Source organism: Armigeres subalbatus, chromosome 1 (genome assembly GCF_024139115.2).
Source record: "Armigeres subalbatus isolate Guangzhou_Male chromosome 1, GZ_Asu_2, whole genome shotgun sequence".
In the NCBI taxonomy this organism is placed as follows: Eukaryota; Metazoa; Arthropoda; class Insecta; order Diptera; family Culicidae; genus Armigeres; species Armigeres subalbatus.
This window is the reverse complement of record NC_085139.1, coordinates 125,399,939-125,417,932: the sequence shown is the minus strand read 5'-3', so window position 1 is coordinate 125,417,932 and position 17,994 is coordinate 125,399,939. Positions and strand designations below refer to the sequence as shown.

The 17,994-nt window shown below is 37.2% G+C and overlaps 1 protein-coding gene across 9 annotated transcripts in view; it reads left to right on the top strand.

Annotated features, from left to right (window-relative positions):
• The first annotated feature begins 437 nt into the window (after positions 1–437).
• LOC134205097 (tubulin polyglutamylase TTLL5) overlaps positions 438–17,994 on the top strand; it is a 138,459-nt gene continuing 120,902 nt past the window's right edge. Inside the window, exons 1-2 of one of the 9 annotated variants that reach the window (XM_062680014.1) lie at positions 438–533; positions 1,214–1,499. The gene's annotated coding sequence lies outside the window, so the exon portion shown is untranslated. Of the gene's footprint in view, positions 1,500–17,994 lie in introns of all 9 variants that reach the window. The other 8 variants (XM_062680011.1, XM_062680015.1, XM_062680013.1 and 5 more) reach the window with 8 other exon arrangements.

Below are 17,994 nucleotides of genomic sequence, written 5' to 3'. Positions count from 1 at the left end.
CTGGATTGCTGTGTTCCATTTGTAATTGAAATATATGAAGCAAAATATCTTCCATCCAGTTCCAGACAAAACGCTAGGTATATTTTTAATGTTATTTCTCATCCACAGCGTATAAGGATTGCTGACGTTTCATCACCTTTCTCTTTTAAGCGCATAGGCAGAATAGATTTGTTTTCATCGTGAAACGTTCCCCGATGAAAACAAATCCTATTATGCCTATGCGCTTGAATGAGAAAGGTGATGAAACGTCAGCAAGCTCTACAGTCGAGTCGACCCGATGAATGGTTAGTTTAGGAGCCCCTGCTATTTATATGAGCTCCCTGCGTAGAGCAACTCTCAGACTATCGAATGTGTCAGCGCCAGCCAGGTACTGAGAGTGAGCGCCCATAGCTGGAGCGTGATACGAAAGCATGGCATGCTGATCCAAGAGCATTCGCAGTTTGCTTCAAACATCTGATTGTGCCGCATGTGCATTGCCGGCGAGCGTGTCTAGCAGCTAGTGTTCTTTTTGAGTGATGTTGAATCCATTTGGTGTTGGTCTTGAATCTTAATTATTTTCTCTATACGGTGTGTCCTATACGACAGACCTTTATCACGAAACGAGAAACATATACCGTGGGTGCATTTTGTGAAGTTACCAGAGCCTATCGTATTTTTCGTGCTCCGCTGTCCAAATTTAGTGTTTATTTACATTCCAATTTCAACTGTTCTGTGCTGTGCATATGAATAGTAGGTAAATCACGTTTCCTGCGTGGTCTCCCCGGTGCTTCGTATCAAACAACATTCAGGTTCAACATACACAGAGTGTAGTGCTGTTAGGCGTGTTTCATGAGGGGCAAATGCACCTGCACATAGAAGAACCCCAGTTCCAAAAAATGTAAAGCCAGTGATCGTAATGAAAACTGCCATTATCGTCACATTAAGCCAACAATAAAGGAAGTGTTCAATGTGTGCAAACAAGCACAAAGAAACGAAAATCAATGCGATAATTGCGATAATCATCTCGTGTCAACTGTGACAATCGTCAGGAAAGCAATTTCAGCAACCAGAGAGTCACACCCGGCTCCGGAATCGGTTGCTTCGTGGAAAATCGATATCACCAAATCGTGCCGCATAACAGCAGCCTCCCATCTAGAAGAGAAGAATCTTTATTGCAGTTTGCGCGTGTGTTTTGCTTTGTCGTACATTTCTGTAACATTATTCAATATTATAGAAAATTCCAAGTAAACTAATTGTGATAGTGTTGTAACTGAGAAAAAGTGCTTAAAAATCTCGGTGGAAAATTCCTATGACCGTAATAGGAGTGTGCCTAAATTCAACAAGAAAAAAATCAAGGTTGCGGGCAAATCTGCGAAGACCAAAGAGCTAATATCCGACGAAAGTGAGAAAAGCAAGAAACAAGCGAGCAAACAGAGAATATTGCTGGTGCTGGACTGGCTGGCGGCTAGCGACCTGGTCCGCGTTGCAGTGAATCGAGCCGTGTGACTCACCCAAACAAGGTAAATATTATGAAGGCTTTTTATTACATGGCCCGTGTTGTGTGTTTTCCCCTATATGTTTCTGATTATGGCATTATCAATTATTATGACATTGGTTGAGATGGATTTAAATGGGTTTAAATCGTGGTAATTGCAAGGAACTGGTTACCACTCAGTGCCCTTGAATCTGGTTTCCAGACATAATCCAGAAGGTAAAACAACGGGAGATTAAAATAATTGTATAATGAATATAATTTCACGGTCATCTTTAGCCGACTATGTTTTTCCTAATTTGGCCATACGTTGATAGCATTTGAATTCCAGCCTAAAGTTCGATTGCCAACCAGGAAACAGCGAAGAGTAACTAACCTTGCAGCTATATCTAATCTGTTCTTGGTTAGGATTAGAGCACTCTGTTTGATAAATTTAATTAAGTTTCTGCATTCGACGGGGTAATGATTTCTTGGACAAAGGACTTCAGATACTATTGATATTCGCAAATATGATATTTATATTATAAAATCGAAACATGAAGGCAAATATACTCGGACTACATCACACAAAGTCTTACATTATAAACTGAGCAGCGAGAGTTTGTCTCTCTCGTGCAGCAAGATTGCACCAAGAAACTATATCTTTCCACTCCAAAAGCATACTTTTCATAGCAAGGGTCCCTTGATTACTATTGAATTTAATATTGCGTTGCCATTGCGTTCAAAAATTATGAACTCTTTTTCATTCACTCAGTGACTTAATAAAATTACATTGACATCTCTCGTATTAGTCAGTTTCCGTAACAAAAAGGGACTACTAATATTTTTGAGCTAAGTTAAAATCAAGCCATGGGTATTCGAATCCGACGAGTTTTTACTTTTTTCGCACAGATTTTTAACACAGATGTTTTGATTATACAATTATTTTTCATATCCAACTACAGTAATATGAGTATCCCGATTTTTTATTCCACTAGAGAATTTTGGGGTGACTAAATAGGGCATTTGACAAACCGGAAATTATTTCATTCTAAATAGTTTAGTTCTTTTCTAGAAAATAAATCGCAAAATGCTTACAGAATCCTTCACAAGTACTCAGAAATGATTCATAATAAACCACAGGCGGTGAAAGTTATTTAATGAAAATCATTGTTGTTTACGGTATTATTTATGAAAAGAACAAAAAAAATTACATATAGGCGGCGCTAGTGTGCTTGCATGTGCGAAATATAGATCTAGCTTGAGATCCTGCGTACCTACATCCAGGTTGTATACAACAAAATTGATCAGGATGACCAGGACTATGCTCAGTGTAATGAACACTTCTTCCAAGAGGTGGCGCTAGTGAGCAGTTATTTTTGAGTATTACACTGAGCACCGCTTTATAGTTCTGGACAGCCTGAACAATTTTGCCGAATACAATTTGGGTGTAGGTACGAAAGATCTCAAGCTGGAGCAATATTTCACACATGCAAGAATATTGCAAGCACACTAGCACCGCATATTTGTAATATTACTAATTATTTTATCCGTCACAAGACAGCCCATTCCCACCAGATAAACTTTGCTAAAGACATAATTTTAACGAATTTCAAATTTGTCCGATAGGAATATTTACAATGTAGAAAATTCCATATATCGGAATATCTTGAGTTGATCTAAAATAATGATTTCATATATACCACCACCTAGCGGCCAAGTTATTAACTAATCATTGTCTCATGTCAAAGCACACGCCTTCCTACATAACCTTTTTGAAAAGGTGCAATGGGCCGAATTTTCACATATAAGTAAAATAAGCATAAAAAATCACAGCTTTTGCACCCTTTTTCCCTCCTTGCGAAGTACCCGCTCACCTATAATCAATCTTAGGTAACGTCCTGAAAGATTATTAAATAGTTTAATTATCAACATCATCATTTATTCAATTATTTTTTATTGTTATTTGAAGTTATTCGCACATTGACATGATTGTGCTGATAAAGCTTCTAGATCTAGACATGGAGACATTTTCAACGGAAAATATTTCAAAATTCTTTTAGAAACGTAATTCCAAAGATAAGATACTTATTATAATAGTTAAAATTAGCTTCATTAGAGGGACATATTCGAAAGAGAGAAAAATCCTTACATTGTTTCGAATATTAAAGATATTGACGGAGATGTGCTTTGATAAGAGAATTTTCCGCCGCCCCACAGGAAACTTTGCAGGTTTTAGATGCTTGTTCGATGTTTGGGTTGATGCTGTCAGCACCAATCAGGTTATGTAGATCAACAATTTCGTTTTGTTCACCGAAACAATTGGAAAGCCTATCAATAAGTATGGAAAAGTTGGCTTATTTTTACTTCAACTCGAATACATATTATTGACGTTAGGTCCTATTTTCGACTGCTCTCCCTCTCTCTCTATGTGTGAGCTCATCGAAAATCGTTCGCCGGCGTTTACATTAGTAGCATGACAGTTGTACATAATAAGTTTTTTAGGGGAGGCCTTTGTTTAGTGAGTGGAACTCAAATTTGTGCTAATAATGTTTAGCGTGCACACACAAATCCGCATCCGTGCACAGCCAAATTAAAAAAATGATATCCCGTCAAAAAAGAGGTTTGTTAGCCTGGGTCTCGGCAAATTATTTCCAGATTTTCAGCAACTTTGACAGATATCTCGGCGAAAAATATGTTTGCTAGGGCTCAGCTGTGCAAATCTGGGTAAAAGTTGAACAAATTGCTGAGATGCCGGTAAAAAAAATTGAATGTGTGCAGTTATTGAATTCAGAGAGAAATGTAAAAGTCTCTCATTTACCGTCTCTATACACACGTTTAAAGTCAACACATCGTCTTTGGGATGTCCGTAAGGGGTCACAAATTGAATTTAATTTTTATTATGATCAAATTTTGTTTCCGTTGCTGGATTTCGATTCGCAGTACAATGCGTCTTGACACTTCACGGGAAACGTCATTGCCACGTGTTATAAGCGTGTCATCGCAGAAGTGGCAGACCCATGGGCTCGTGGTAGCCTAGCTTCAACAAATTGTAACGTTATTTAGAACCCTATTTATGTTGTTCTGCTCGATTAGTGTTCATGTAGTAGTATATAGTGCAATTCACTATGAAAATCTTAAAAGGCTGTCAATATTTGAAAGTCTAGCGAAGACAGAAACCTACGATGCGCCATCTACGTAAGATGAAAATACTAATGAAATATTTCATAAATTCAAATTTATTGCGTCGTAGAGAATTAACCCGAGCTACTCTTACTTGTCTAATATTAATTGCGTCGTGGGTTTGAGATTCTCATTAAATTAGCCAACCAAAAAACGGGTTCGTACGACGTCGTACATTTTGGGTGGAAATTGCGTCGTGAAAAATAGGTTCAACCCAATCTCGGTCGCGATTGTGTTCTCACAAAAGTGGAGTGCTTGGTCGTGAATAGATCATTACCATCAGAGTGATATTTTCAAGTTATGTAAAGCTTTTCTAAGCTGTGTGAATTATCAAACTAAACTCGAAGTAAGTTCTGGAATTAATTAAATATTTTTGTAAAGATTTCTATAAAATTGTTTTATGTGATTAGGTTTCAAATTTGTTGAGTTAAATTGAATTTATTGAAATAAGTGCCTAATTTGTGATTAAATTACAATACAGACAAATTCAGGTAAGCCTAATGAAATAATGAGTGATTCGATAAAAATATTATCCGCGTTGAATAGGCCAAATCAGCCCAACCAACGTGGACGCGTAATCTGGGGTTGATCAGAAGATCGCTTCAACGGCAGGTTCACCTGAGAGTGACCCCGAGGCTGAGAGGCATGAGGCTGCGTCGCTACTTGTAACTAGGCGTGCACGAACGTGACGGATCGCTAGTCAATAAGTCGTGAGGCGTGAGCAAAGCCATTAAAAGCTCATCACTCCACTGATAAGGGACGCATATACCCTTGTACGACGCCGACGCGCGAGTCACGTGGTGACGCCAGCCCACAGGAAATTGTCAGGGCAGCGACGCTCAAATAGCCCGCCAGCAAGTCAGCAACGCAAGGCACGATTGGCCATTCGGATCGCTCCGCGCATCCGTCGAGGGATTGTCGCCGCCAAGAAGGTTAGACCGGTCCAAAAAAAAAATTGTTGATAACTGTGGATCCGAAAAGTGTATCAGAACGTAATAAATCAAAACGTGACGTCACCTAGGGAATTTAGGTCTGCCTTAATTTGTATTTTTTTCAACCATTTTTTTTTTAAGGCAAGCGATTTGAACTCGATAAATTTGAGCTGTTTCTAGATTTAATTTCGAATTATAATTGAATTAAAATAAAACTTACTTCTTTTTTAGTTAGGCTACTCCATTATTTTTCTTTCGTTACGAAATATGTTATTATTTTTAAGATTGGGTTGGTTATATTTAGCAACTAAGCATTTCCCCATTGGTTATTTTTTCGTGAATTAATTTTCTTTATTTCGTTTATTTTTTTTGTATTTGAATTTAGTTCGGTTTAATTATCGGAGACGTTTGGGTAACTGAGTGCGACATCGATTCTAATTAATTATAATAACCTGCCCTGAGAGGGTGTCTCATGTCGGGTAATTTGGACACGAGTTAACGGTCCTTTCTATTTGGAAGGTGGCGCTTAAGCCGTTTGCTTAGCGGAACGGAACGGAACGTTACAAAATTAATAAGAGAAGTCGACAGGAATCTGACCTGCGCCCAGGTCAAGGCTAGAGCGAGTAGCCGCCCAGGATAGAGATCTTTTACGTTGGCCCTATATTCCCCTGAGACGATTCTATCCATGTACTCCAGCGTACCGCTTTATTTTGCAACGGGTACCAGCCTCTAGCTCCTGGTAGCATTTTTATTGTACGGGAGTTTGGCAGAAGGAAGGTCGTGCGATATATGCCATCACAAATATTGCCCTCCGCTCGCTTTCAAATCGACTTCTATAAAAACATTCTTCATGCCTGCTGTATCCTAACGGAACTATCAATTCTATACTTTCGCCTCTAATTCTATCATGAACATGTACGTCTAAGTTTGGAAGATGATATTAGCATTTCCATATCATAAAATATAAAAATACAAGTTGACCCGGCAGACGTTGGCCTGCATAGTAGGCGAAAATGTGCGTTCTGAACTGCCTATGCGAAATTTCCATACGACTCTTTATTTTAGTTTTTCACGATTTACTCAACTTTACTACTGATTTTTAAATGAGGAAAGGCCATATAAACCCGTCGGAAATGATAATGAACAATTTCAAAAAATCTAGAATTAAATACGATTCAAACTTTTTCCTATTTTTTTCAATTATGTTATTCGATTCTTTTTTAGGTTGTCCCAATTGAACGAATTTGTTTTGTATATTCTTTCAATTTTGTATATAAATATTGCATGGTATTGATTGCTGAAAATGTTCGTTTTCAAAAATAATCTTGTTTAAGAAATTGTGAGTATTAAAAAAAGAGTGTTTCTCTAGATTTTCAAGACTTGGAAATTTGATTCACAATTCCACACGTTAATAATACATAATCAGTGTTTTAAATATACGAAGTTTGGGTTCAGCAAAGAAACACTTTTTTTTTACTTTAACCAATAGAACATTGTTGGCAATTCCTGCCAAAAAAATTGCAATGGGGGATAAGTTTCTAATTGAATTAGGTTCAGAGCTGTATAACAAATTTAGTCTCGAGAGTCAACTACTTTTAAAGACACATTGGTGGGCACCGATAATTCAGTAATTAAATAACTAATAATGCATGAGAAGATTCATGAAATATCTGGACTGAAGTAATCAAACAATGAGCATTGTTACTTTTTGAAAATCTCTGCATTATTTGATCAAAATTTCTAATGGGAATCAACATTTAAAACACATTACATTATCTTTACGTCAATTATAAAATTAAAACCAAAATTAAAAAGTCTCAATGTAGAGAAAATATAAAGATTTCAAAACTCATGCATTCCAAGAATGTACACATTGAGAACATCAGCATCGTAATTACTTAAGTACGCTAAATTCCCTTCCTTTCCTACTGTATCATTGTATTCCCTAACCTCGACCAAACCGAGAGTTTTTCGGTTTCCCAAAACTAACATTGTATAAGAATCATGAACTAGGTCTAGGTCTAGGCAGTTTTCGGATTGGAAATTATCTCGACTTCCCTGGGCATAAAAGTATCATCGTGTTAGCCTCATGATATACGAATGCAAAAATGGTAACCTGGCTTAGAAACCTCACAGTTAATAACTGTGGAAGTGCTTAATGAACACTAAGCTGCGAGGCGGCTCTGTCCCAGTGTGGGGATGTAATGCCAATAAGAAGAAGAAGAAGAATCATGAAAAATTGTATTAAAACATTATTTCGGCTCCGTAACGCTTCATGTCAAATGAGCCTTCCAAATAAACGATAGATTAAAAAAAACTCGCGATTCAAACCGAATCATGTCTGATTTGACTCATCCAGTTGTGTCGTTGCATGATTTCTGTGTTATCCGTTGCTGAAAGCAAGAATATAGAGACGAGCCAGTCCTGGGATGAAAGTCTCTCAAATTAAGAAAAAAGCCAGTATTTTACGTTCCTAGCATAGAACATGTGTGCATGTGTGAGTGTGAACAATAATGAATTGGCCGATTGATTAATTTTTAACGCCTTTGGAGAAAACTGAAACAACTTTTCTGCATTTTAATTTTGCAGTACATATGTTCATATAAAAAATATGTCGTAAAATTTTGCTAGAAGTGAACTATTTTTGATATTATACTCAGTTTTTAATCAGTTTTGTTTTAAGTATATACTTTTTGTATTGGGAAAATTTACAAAATACCGGAAGAAAACCGAGAAAAACCGGGAATTCGAAATCCAATATTCACTGGCCACCTTGTAAATGTGGCAAAATCGGGACGTGATAAAATCGCGGTAGACAAAATCGGCGCAACACTGTATACGATAATATAAAAATATAAATTATATCCAAATAGCCCTTCGCTTTAGGATTTCCGGTGAAATTTTTACAGGAATTTGCAGCAATATCTTAAAATAATAATCCCAAAAATTATTCTAGAAACTCTCACTTTTTTTCAGAAATTCCTCATGAGTTCTCTTAAAAAATTCGTCACGAATTTCCCCGGAAATTACCTCAAGAACTCCTTTAATAATTCCTTCAGAAATCCCTTTATAAGTTCCGTCGAAAATTTCTTCAAGCATTCCTCGGGAATTCGTTTCGGAATTCCCACAAAAATTTCTCAAGCTCTTCTGCCGAAAATTCCTCCAAAAACTACTCCGGGAAGTTATTTTTTCAGGAAGAATTTCCGAAGGAATGGAGAAATGGAGAAATTCTCGGAGGAATTCCTAGAAGAGAATCTGAAACAAATCTAGGAGAAATTCTAGAAAAAGATTTTTTTTAAATGAAGTTCATAAGAAATTCTCAGAGGAAAATATGTTTAAATTTCCACACAAATTTCAAGGGACACGAATGTCATTGAAGTGATAAAGTGTCTTCAATAAACTAAACTAACACAAATTTCAATGAAATAAATTTAGACTGAAATACGAAATTAGTTTTATTGTTATCATTATCTTAATGTTATGTACTAATATAACAACGGGTCATAATAAATCAAGACAAAATTTTCAAAACGACTTATCTGCTTTTGTAAACAAAGATTCAAACGACGATTTGACGAATCTGATAGCTCTCCCACGCAAACCAACACCATCAATAGGTAGGTGAAGGATTCCGCTACCTGTTCATAGTGTTGGTTTGCGTGGGAGAGCTACCAGATTCGTCAAATCGTCGTTTGAATCTTTGTTTACAAAAGCAGATAAGTCGTTTTGAAAATTTTGTCTTGAAATAAAAGTCAAATCAACGCGATGACAGTTACAATTCAGGGAAACCATACTGCTTTTCATTCCCATAAAATCTATAAGGATCATCCAATCATTTGTTTGAGAAATTGATAAGGTACACCGGGGCAAGTTGAAATGCGGGTAAGTTGAAACGGAAGCTGTAATTTGGATCGGAAATGACCCAATGCCCTGATTATTTTTACAACAAACTACTCCCTGAACACACCTTCTGACTGCCATTCCCGGAAGATTGCAGCTACAAAAACGCAATCCCTGCCTGTATTTATTTTTCGCCATTGGGAAAATTTTAACCAACTTTTTGACGTGCCAATAAAACAGGTCTTAAAATGATGTTTGGAAGAGTGCTTACCTCAAATTTTCACGGTAGGTAATCATTCAATGTTGAACAATCATAATGATTATGAAAAATCGATGGGAGATCCGTTTTAATTTTTGTATTTCGGTCGTTTGAAATTGCTCCGCAATTTAAGCCCATCGGGGCAAATAGAAATATGTCGTGCGGGCAAGTTGAAACAACGATTCAAAACGTCTCCCTCGCAATTATTTTTTTTCTAAAATTCAGATACTTGATAGTAAGCTTTTAGGGCACTGAAATGGAAAGTAGGCTTTGGAATTAAAATAACAAAAATCAAAAACAAGTCGCCACTCACCAAACGCGGAGTTTCTGCCACCATTGTTCTACAGGTAGAGCATAGTTGCACCAGAAGTGACTGTGTTTTAATTGTTAATTGCGAATCATTACATAAGATAAGTGGACTACAAATCGAAGGGATCGCTTTTCAAGGTGCGTATTGAACTATTTACAATGGTAGTTTGTTTGATCAGTCTGCTTCAATTTAAATAAGGTACACCGGGGCAAGTTGAAATGCGGGGTAAGTTGAAACGGAAGCTGTAATTTGGATCGGAAATGACCCAATGCCCTGATTATTTTTTACAACAAACTACTCCCCTGAACACACCTTCTGACTGCCATTCCCGGAAGATTGCAGCTACAAAAACGCAATCCCTGCCTGTATTTATTTTTCGCCATTGGGAAAATTTTAACCAACTTTTTGACGTGCCAATAAAACAGGTTTTAAAATGATGTTTGGAAGAGTGCTTACCTCAAATTTTCACGGTAGGTAATCATTCAATGTTGAACAATCATAATGATTATGAAAAATCGATGGGAGATCCGTTTTAATTTTTGTATTTCGGTCGTTTGAAATTGCTCCGCAATTTAAGCCCATCGGGGCAAATAGAAATATGTCGTGCGGGCAAGTTGAAACAACGATTCAAAACGTCTCCCTCGCAATTATTTTTTTTCTAAAATTCAGATACTTGATAGTAAGCTTTTAGGGCACTGAAATGGAAAGTAGGCTTTGGAATTAAAATAACAAAAATCAAAAACAAGTCGCCACTCACCAAACGCGGAGTTTCTGCCACCATTGTTCTACGGGTAGAGCATAGTTGCACCAGAAGTAACTGTGTTTTAATTGTTAATTGCGAATCATTACATAAGATAAGTGGACTACAAATCGAAGGGATCGCTTTTCAAGGTGCGTATTGAACTATTTACAATGGTAGTTTGTTTGATCAGTCTGCTTCAATTTAAATATTTAGTTTAAAAATAGCTTTACGGATTATGATCCTTTGATTCAAAATCCGTGCGCGGTGGACGGATTTCGATTCAGGAGTAGTTGATTTAATTCATAATTTTCTCATGGTTTTCGTTGTTTTTATGTGTAAAAAGTAGAAGCCTTCATGTTCCTTTGTCAATGACAAACGTTTCATTTGCATTCGATTTCTATAGTATATTGATATGAGACAATTGAATGGACCATATTTAAGTTTATTTTTTGAATAAAAGAATATAAATATCTGGAATGTGACTTTTATGCGAGTAAATATCAAGATGAGGCAACACAATTTGGGATTTGGTTTTTAAATTTTTAGAACAAAGCCTACTATATTATCAGTTTTTCTTAAACAGGAGACAATTTTAAGCTAGCTTCTAGAAAGAAAATCAAAATAATAAAAAATTACATGGGACTCTTATGCGAATTTAGTCACCTTTACAACCTCGTGCATCTTGAGTCTCACTGAGTACATATATTGTGAATTTAATACGGAAAAAATGGCTTATCTCTGTAAGTAGCGCAGTGTTTCAACTTGCCCCGGTACGCGGGGCAAGTTGAAACGATGCACATAAAAAAGTAATTTCAATATATAAAATAATTATAAAAAAGTTTTATGAGGTTGCTTATTTTTTATGTATAATCTTTGGCCCGAACTAGCAAACACCGCAAACGGATTCAAAATTTATTAAAAAGCGATTTTTTTATAGCACTTCAAAGTTCAACTTTGAAAAAACCGTTTCAACTTGCCCCGGTGTACCTTATATAGAATACAGGTGATTTATATTTTTTTACGGGCTTCATCTTTTCGACCCTAATTTTTAAGGCTAAGGTTCAAGTTAAGGAGAAAACAGTGTTTACTTTTGTGCATGCGAATTTATACAACCATTTTTCTTTTGGGATCTTGGGCATGGGTTAAGATAAGTTAGATGGTCTTTTCCTATGTAAATGTTAGAAAATCCATTTAAGAATAAAGCTTTAACTATTTGGTTTCTTGCTACTTTGTGGAATATAGCCATTTTAGAATCGTTTGCGTAGCGAAAGCAAGAGATTTTACATAAAACGCAAGGTTTTATTTGAAAAAATATGTCTTTTGACATTTTTATCTGGTTTTACACTATTGGGTGGATAGATTTATCAAAAAAAATGCATTTTCCTGCACAGTTGGCAATTATTACTTCGTCCTAGGAATATCATGCCCAAATATCCGCAAAAATAGTTTTGGCCAAGAATTGACTTATTTACTCCTATGTGAAACGGTTCAATTATGTACGATGTGTAACATATCTTCATCCATTATCTATCAGACCATTACTCCTACAAATGACACATAGTTCATGAATGTTCCGAAGCATTAAAATAAAATATTTCGTAAAAAATAGACTCACATTAAAAAAACGATGATTTTGCTACATGCAGGCGCCATTTAAAAAAAAAATCTGGATCCAGAGCCTTTTATCGAACTTTTGACTTCTGGGTGATTTTATAAACATTTTGCTACTCCTAAATAAAATAAAAGGTAATTTTTTTTTTGTTCTGATTTTTTTTGCTTCGATAGACACTAAAATAACGCAGTTACGAGAAAATATAATAAACTAGTCGACCCGGCAGACGTTGTCCTGCATAGTAGGCGAAAATGCGCGTTGTAAACGGCCCTTGCAAGATTCCCATACGGATCTTAATTTTAGTTTTTCACTATTTACTCGACTTTAGCAATGATTTTTCATGAGGAAATATCATATAAACCCGTCGGAAACGATAACGAACATATGTGCTGAAGGAATAAAGAAAATCCATCCAGCCGTTTTCGAGTTATGCGGATACGAACACAGATAGGAAGTAGGAAAAAAAAAACCCAACTTAATTCACCGAGTGGTTATTCACCGTTATCACCGTTATCAAATTCAATAGTGATCAACAAGGCTTTGTCCCCCGTCGAATGCAACTTGTTGCGGGAAAATTACTACATGAAAAAGTGGGTAAAGTTTTCCGTTTTTCGTTTGCACACACACATACACACGGACTGACAGACATTTGTTCAGTTTGACGAGCTGAGTCGATTGGTATATATCAGACTTTTATAAAAAGTTCGATTTTGGAGTGAAATGATAGCCTTTCGGTACAACTTTGTTGTACGAGAAAGGCAAAATAAGATACGGTATAAGCAAGTTAAGTTCCATTTGGAATTTAGAGCCATAGAAGAAGAAGAAGAAGTGTCTTTGAGCCTTCTATCAATATTCAATAGTAAGTTTTTGGAGTGCTCGTGTTAAGTTTACGCATACTAACTGGCAAAACAGATGAGTATCACAAAAGCCCAGTTACATCATTAGAATCTACAAAAATGGAATGAACACACCAAGCAATCCATTGAATACATGTCTTTTGAAGGTCGTCCATCAACCGAGGACAGTTTCAGCATATAAAGGGAGCAAACACCTCCAGACCTTCGCTTCGTCATAAGCAACCGGCTTTCAGAAATCACCATATAAAGGAGGAAAATATAAAACAAAAGTAAACTTGCTGCATATTTAATATACCTGTATCGATTTTTCACGGTTAGTGCCGGGCAGGACTAAATGCATTGCTATCAGATACACTACCGTACTTTTCCTAACTAGATTCCGGCCCACACACATAGTAGTGAGAGGGGCGACAAACAAGTGGCAACATTCACCCCTGCTCACTCATCGTCAACATTGCACTGAGTAATACTGCATGATAGGGCTCCACCATTATTTAGTTTGTGTGTTGTGTTGCAATTTTGAACGTTGATGGTACTCCCAGTCCTGCCAAGGTTTGTCGGGGTCGAGGTTTTCGGGCTATCCCAAACGTGGGATACGATAAAGCATGTTTTGAATTTTCCTCTTGGAGGGTGACTCCCATTATTCGGAATATGTTCATATGTTGTAGGATTGCAGGTTTCAAAGAATATGAAATATTTGTTTCTGAACTCATGCATCACAATGAAATAGTCATGAAATGTATTTTGATTTATTATCGTTTAAGAATATTTGCCAATTGCAATAAAGAACTGACACTATTAGGTGAGTTTATCTGTTTTTAGGATAGTAAAAGCGATTCTTTTTATACATTTCCATTGAGTACCGCCTGCGGAAAACTAAAAACAGCATAGCTACCACATAAAGGACTCCCCCACATATCTCCTTCTTTTGCTTATAAATAAAACATAACTCAAAAAGTCGAAATTCTTGTAATCACTTTCCGCTAGTCCAACAACCCTGTATCTTTTCTTGATACCATGAGTTCTCCATCCAGGCAACGGTGGCGGCCGCGGCACGCGATGTCTTTTATTTTCCAACTGTGACACGATGGCGCTCTGCGCCACAAACTTGGCGAAAGGGTTCGTCGGACTCGGCCCTAATTAATTAGGACACAAATAATCACATCTAAACTGCTGTTACCATTACTCGGTTTTCTACATTCGCATTTGAGTAGCATTTCTGCTGTTCGGTCCCAACCTAGCCTAACGTTGCAGGCTCAGCCGCTAAAGCGAAAAGTTTTAAGGTTGGCATTTTAAGCATTATCGCAATCAGAATCGCTGTACCTCGGTTTACGATACAACGGCGCGATGACGACGTTCTAATGGTTTCACAAACCGTTCGTGATGAAGACACATTTATTCCGTAACCCAGTGGGGATCCGGGATTGGATCGTTTCATTCACCATCAGGATGTTTACTGGGCGGATATCGTATTCTGTTTTTTTTAGGTTAATCGCACCTTCGCAATTTAACTTTTCCACGGTGATCATTGTTTGGACTTTGTTGGGTGATATACTTTATTAAAGCTTGAACTTTGTTTGAATAAATATTGACTTTTCTATTTAAAACATATTCCATTACGGGTGGCATTTAAAACTTATGTTGTAGATTCCATATTCATGGCTGTTCGGCCACATTGAGAGTTGACGTAAAGTCAATGTCAACTTCTCTCCACGAACAGCCTAGATAGCCGTGTGGTGTCGGCAGCTGGTTATCTGGCTAAGAATAACATTACGGATTGCCTGTTCCAGTGGTAAAAGTCCACCATACAGGTGACCCCTAATTTTCGGTGTGATGCGGCTTTATGCTTACCGTGCCTACGAATGAATGGTTAGGGGGGTCTAATAAGAACCTAACCGCAAACGGAGCCTGTGAAGCACCAGGGCCCCCTTCACAGTATTTGAGCCCTCGCTGCGCTAACCGGAGCTATGGCGTAGTTGACTTTTTACTTCTCCGAGATAATCGGCTACTCTTATTCAACCTCATCGTGAGGTTAAATAAGAGTAGGGTTATGAATATGTGTTTTAGTTAGTTTTCAACAAATTGTCACCTATATGGATTCGCATTATGCGTTTTTTACAATGTGCTTTGTATATGTTACCTATATGGATTCGCATTATGCGTTTTTTTCACAGTGTACTCTGTGTCTCTTCCTTGACGTTAGGCTTCGGCTACTCTTGTTCAATCTCAACGTGAGGTTAAATAAGAGTGGGGTTATGTATAAGTGTTTTACTTAGTTTTCAACAAATTGTCACCTATATGGATTCGCATTATGCGTTTTTCACAGTGTACTCTGTGTCTCGTCTTTGACGTTCGGCTTTGGCTACTCTTGTTCATCCTCAACGTGAGTGTGGGGTTATGAATATGTGTTCTACTTAGTTTTTCAACAAACTTCCACCTATATGGATTCGCATTATACATTTTTTTTACAATGTGCTTTGTGTTTGTCACCTATATGGATTCGCATTATGCGCTTTTCACAGTGTACTCTGTGTTTCGTCTTTGACGTTCGGCTTCAGCTACTTTTGTTTAATCTCAACTTGAGGTTGAATAAGGGTGGGATTATGAATATGTTTTTTACTTAGTTTTTCAACAAATTTTCACCTATATGGATTCGCATTATGCGTTTTTTTTACAACGTACTTTGTGTTTGTCACCTATATGGATTCGTATTATGCATTTTTCAAAGTGTAATCTGTGTTTCGTCTTTGATGTTTGGCTTCAGCTACTCTTGTTTAATCTCAACTTGAGGTTGATTAAGGATGGGGTTATGAAAATGTTTTTTTTTTTACTTAGTTTTTTTTTTCAACAAATTGTCACCTATATGGATTCGCATTTTGTGTCTTTTTTACAATGTACTTTGTGTATGTTACCTTTATGGATTCGCATTATGCGTTTTCACAGTGTACTCTGTGTCTCGTCCTTGACGTTCGGCTTCGGTTACTCTTGTTCAATCTCAACGTGAGGTTCAATAAGAATGGGGTTATGAATATGTATTTTCAACAAATTGTCACCTATATGGATTCGCATTATGCGTTTTCTTACAATGTACTTTGTGTATGTTACCTATATGGATTCGCATTATGCGTTTTTCACAGTGTACTCTGTGTTTCGTTCTTGACGTTCAGGTTCGGCTACTCTTGTTCTATCTCAACGTTAGGTTCAATAAGAATGGGTTATGAATATGTGTTTTACTTAGTTTTCAACAAATTGCCACCTATATGGATTCGCATTATGCGATTTTTACAATATATTTTGTGATTGTCACCTGTATGGATTCGCATTATGCGTTTTTCACAGTGCACTCTGTGTTTCGTCTTTGACGTTCGTCCATTGTTACGTCCTCTGTGTTTTTGTGACCTCTCTTTAGTCCCTAGCTGAATGCGTGTGAGTCCACATAATTGGCTTTCCTATAAATGGTTCCATTCTCCTTTCCAACTTCACTTCCTCTTCCTTTCCCCTTTTCACTTCCTTTTCCGTCAGGTAAATGATGAGAAAGGCCAGTGAAAACGATGGCACAAATCTCCCAAATTGAGGGAACGTGCCTCCTGAGCCGACGTTCTGATACCTGATACCTGATACCTGGGTGATATACTTTATTAAAGCTTGAACTTTGTTTGAATAAATATTGACTTTTCTATTTAAAACATATTCCATTACGGGTGGCATTTAAAACTTATGTTGTAGATTCCATATTCATCGTAAAATGTGAAAAGTGCTTCCCTCGTCTTATACGTGAAAGGTTACGGGTTCAACAGCAGGGCCGTACCTGTTCTACTTTACCGTTCATTGAAGAAAAGGGATAATGAACTGAGCAACAACTGCTAATATTATAACAATGAAATAAAAGCTAGGATTGGTTCAAATGTGAACTGGTAACTGTTAACACATACCATGGTGTAGTTGTACAATTATTAAAAAAAAAAACAGATTAATCCACTTAGCGGTGACGATGCCTTTCTCGATTAAATCCCTTGGTTTTGTCGTAGTGTGATATACATAGTAAATAATTTTCATTAATTCAACGTGAATTCTTTCTGGAGTTCCGCAAAAAATCTAACATGAATTACAACGGAAATTATTTTGGGAGTTCAGGAAATCCACTGTAATTGAAGCAGAAATTGAACCGGAAATTCCTTCAGGAACTCCACCGGGAATTTTATCAGGAATTGTTTTCTTTCTTCAATTTAATCAGGAGTTCCTTCAGAACTTCGCGACTGCTGAAGAAAGAAGAAGGAAGTGCTTCGGGTATGTAGGACACCGCCAATGCGGAAGTTTCCTCCACTGGTAGACCACTCTCGACGCCGGGGGAGTCAGTAGGATTTGAGGGATCGAGATAACGTGGCAGCGGAGCAGTGGATCAGCCAACCAGTCGGCGAATTAGCCTAAGCTAGGGGCCGGAATTTTAGAAGAAGTGCATAAGCACAGACACGTTATCATGTTTTCAACCCAATTTTGTCACCCCAAATTTTTTTGAATATTTTAGTCGTTCTTTTTATTTTTGCAAATGATACCGCAAACAACAATGATTTGAAATAATGAAATAACTTTCACCGCCTGTGGTTTATTATAAATCATTTCGGAGTACTTGTCAAGAATTTTGTAAGCCTTTTCGACGAGAAAAGGTTGTGTTCACGTATTTTGCCATTCCAATAGACCTGTGCGCCAATTGAAAATTTATCGACGGCAGCGTGAAGGATCATTATCAGCCAGCGGCGGCGGCGTGGCCGCACCACGCAGTTGGCAATCAACGACGGCGAAGTGGCGGCG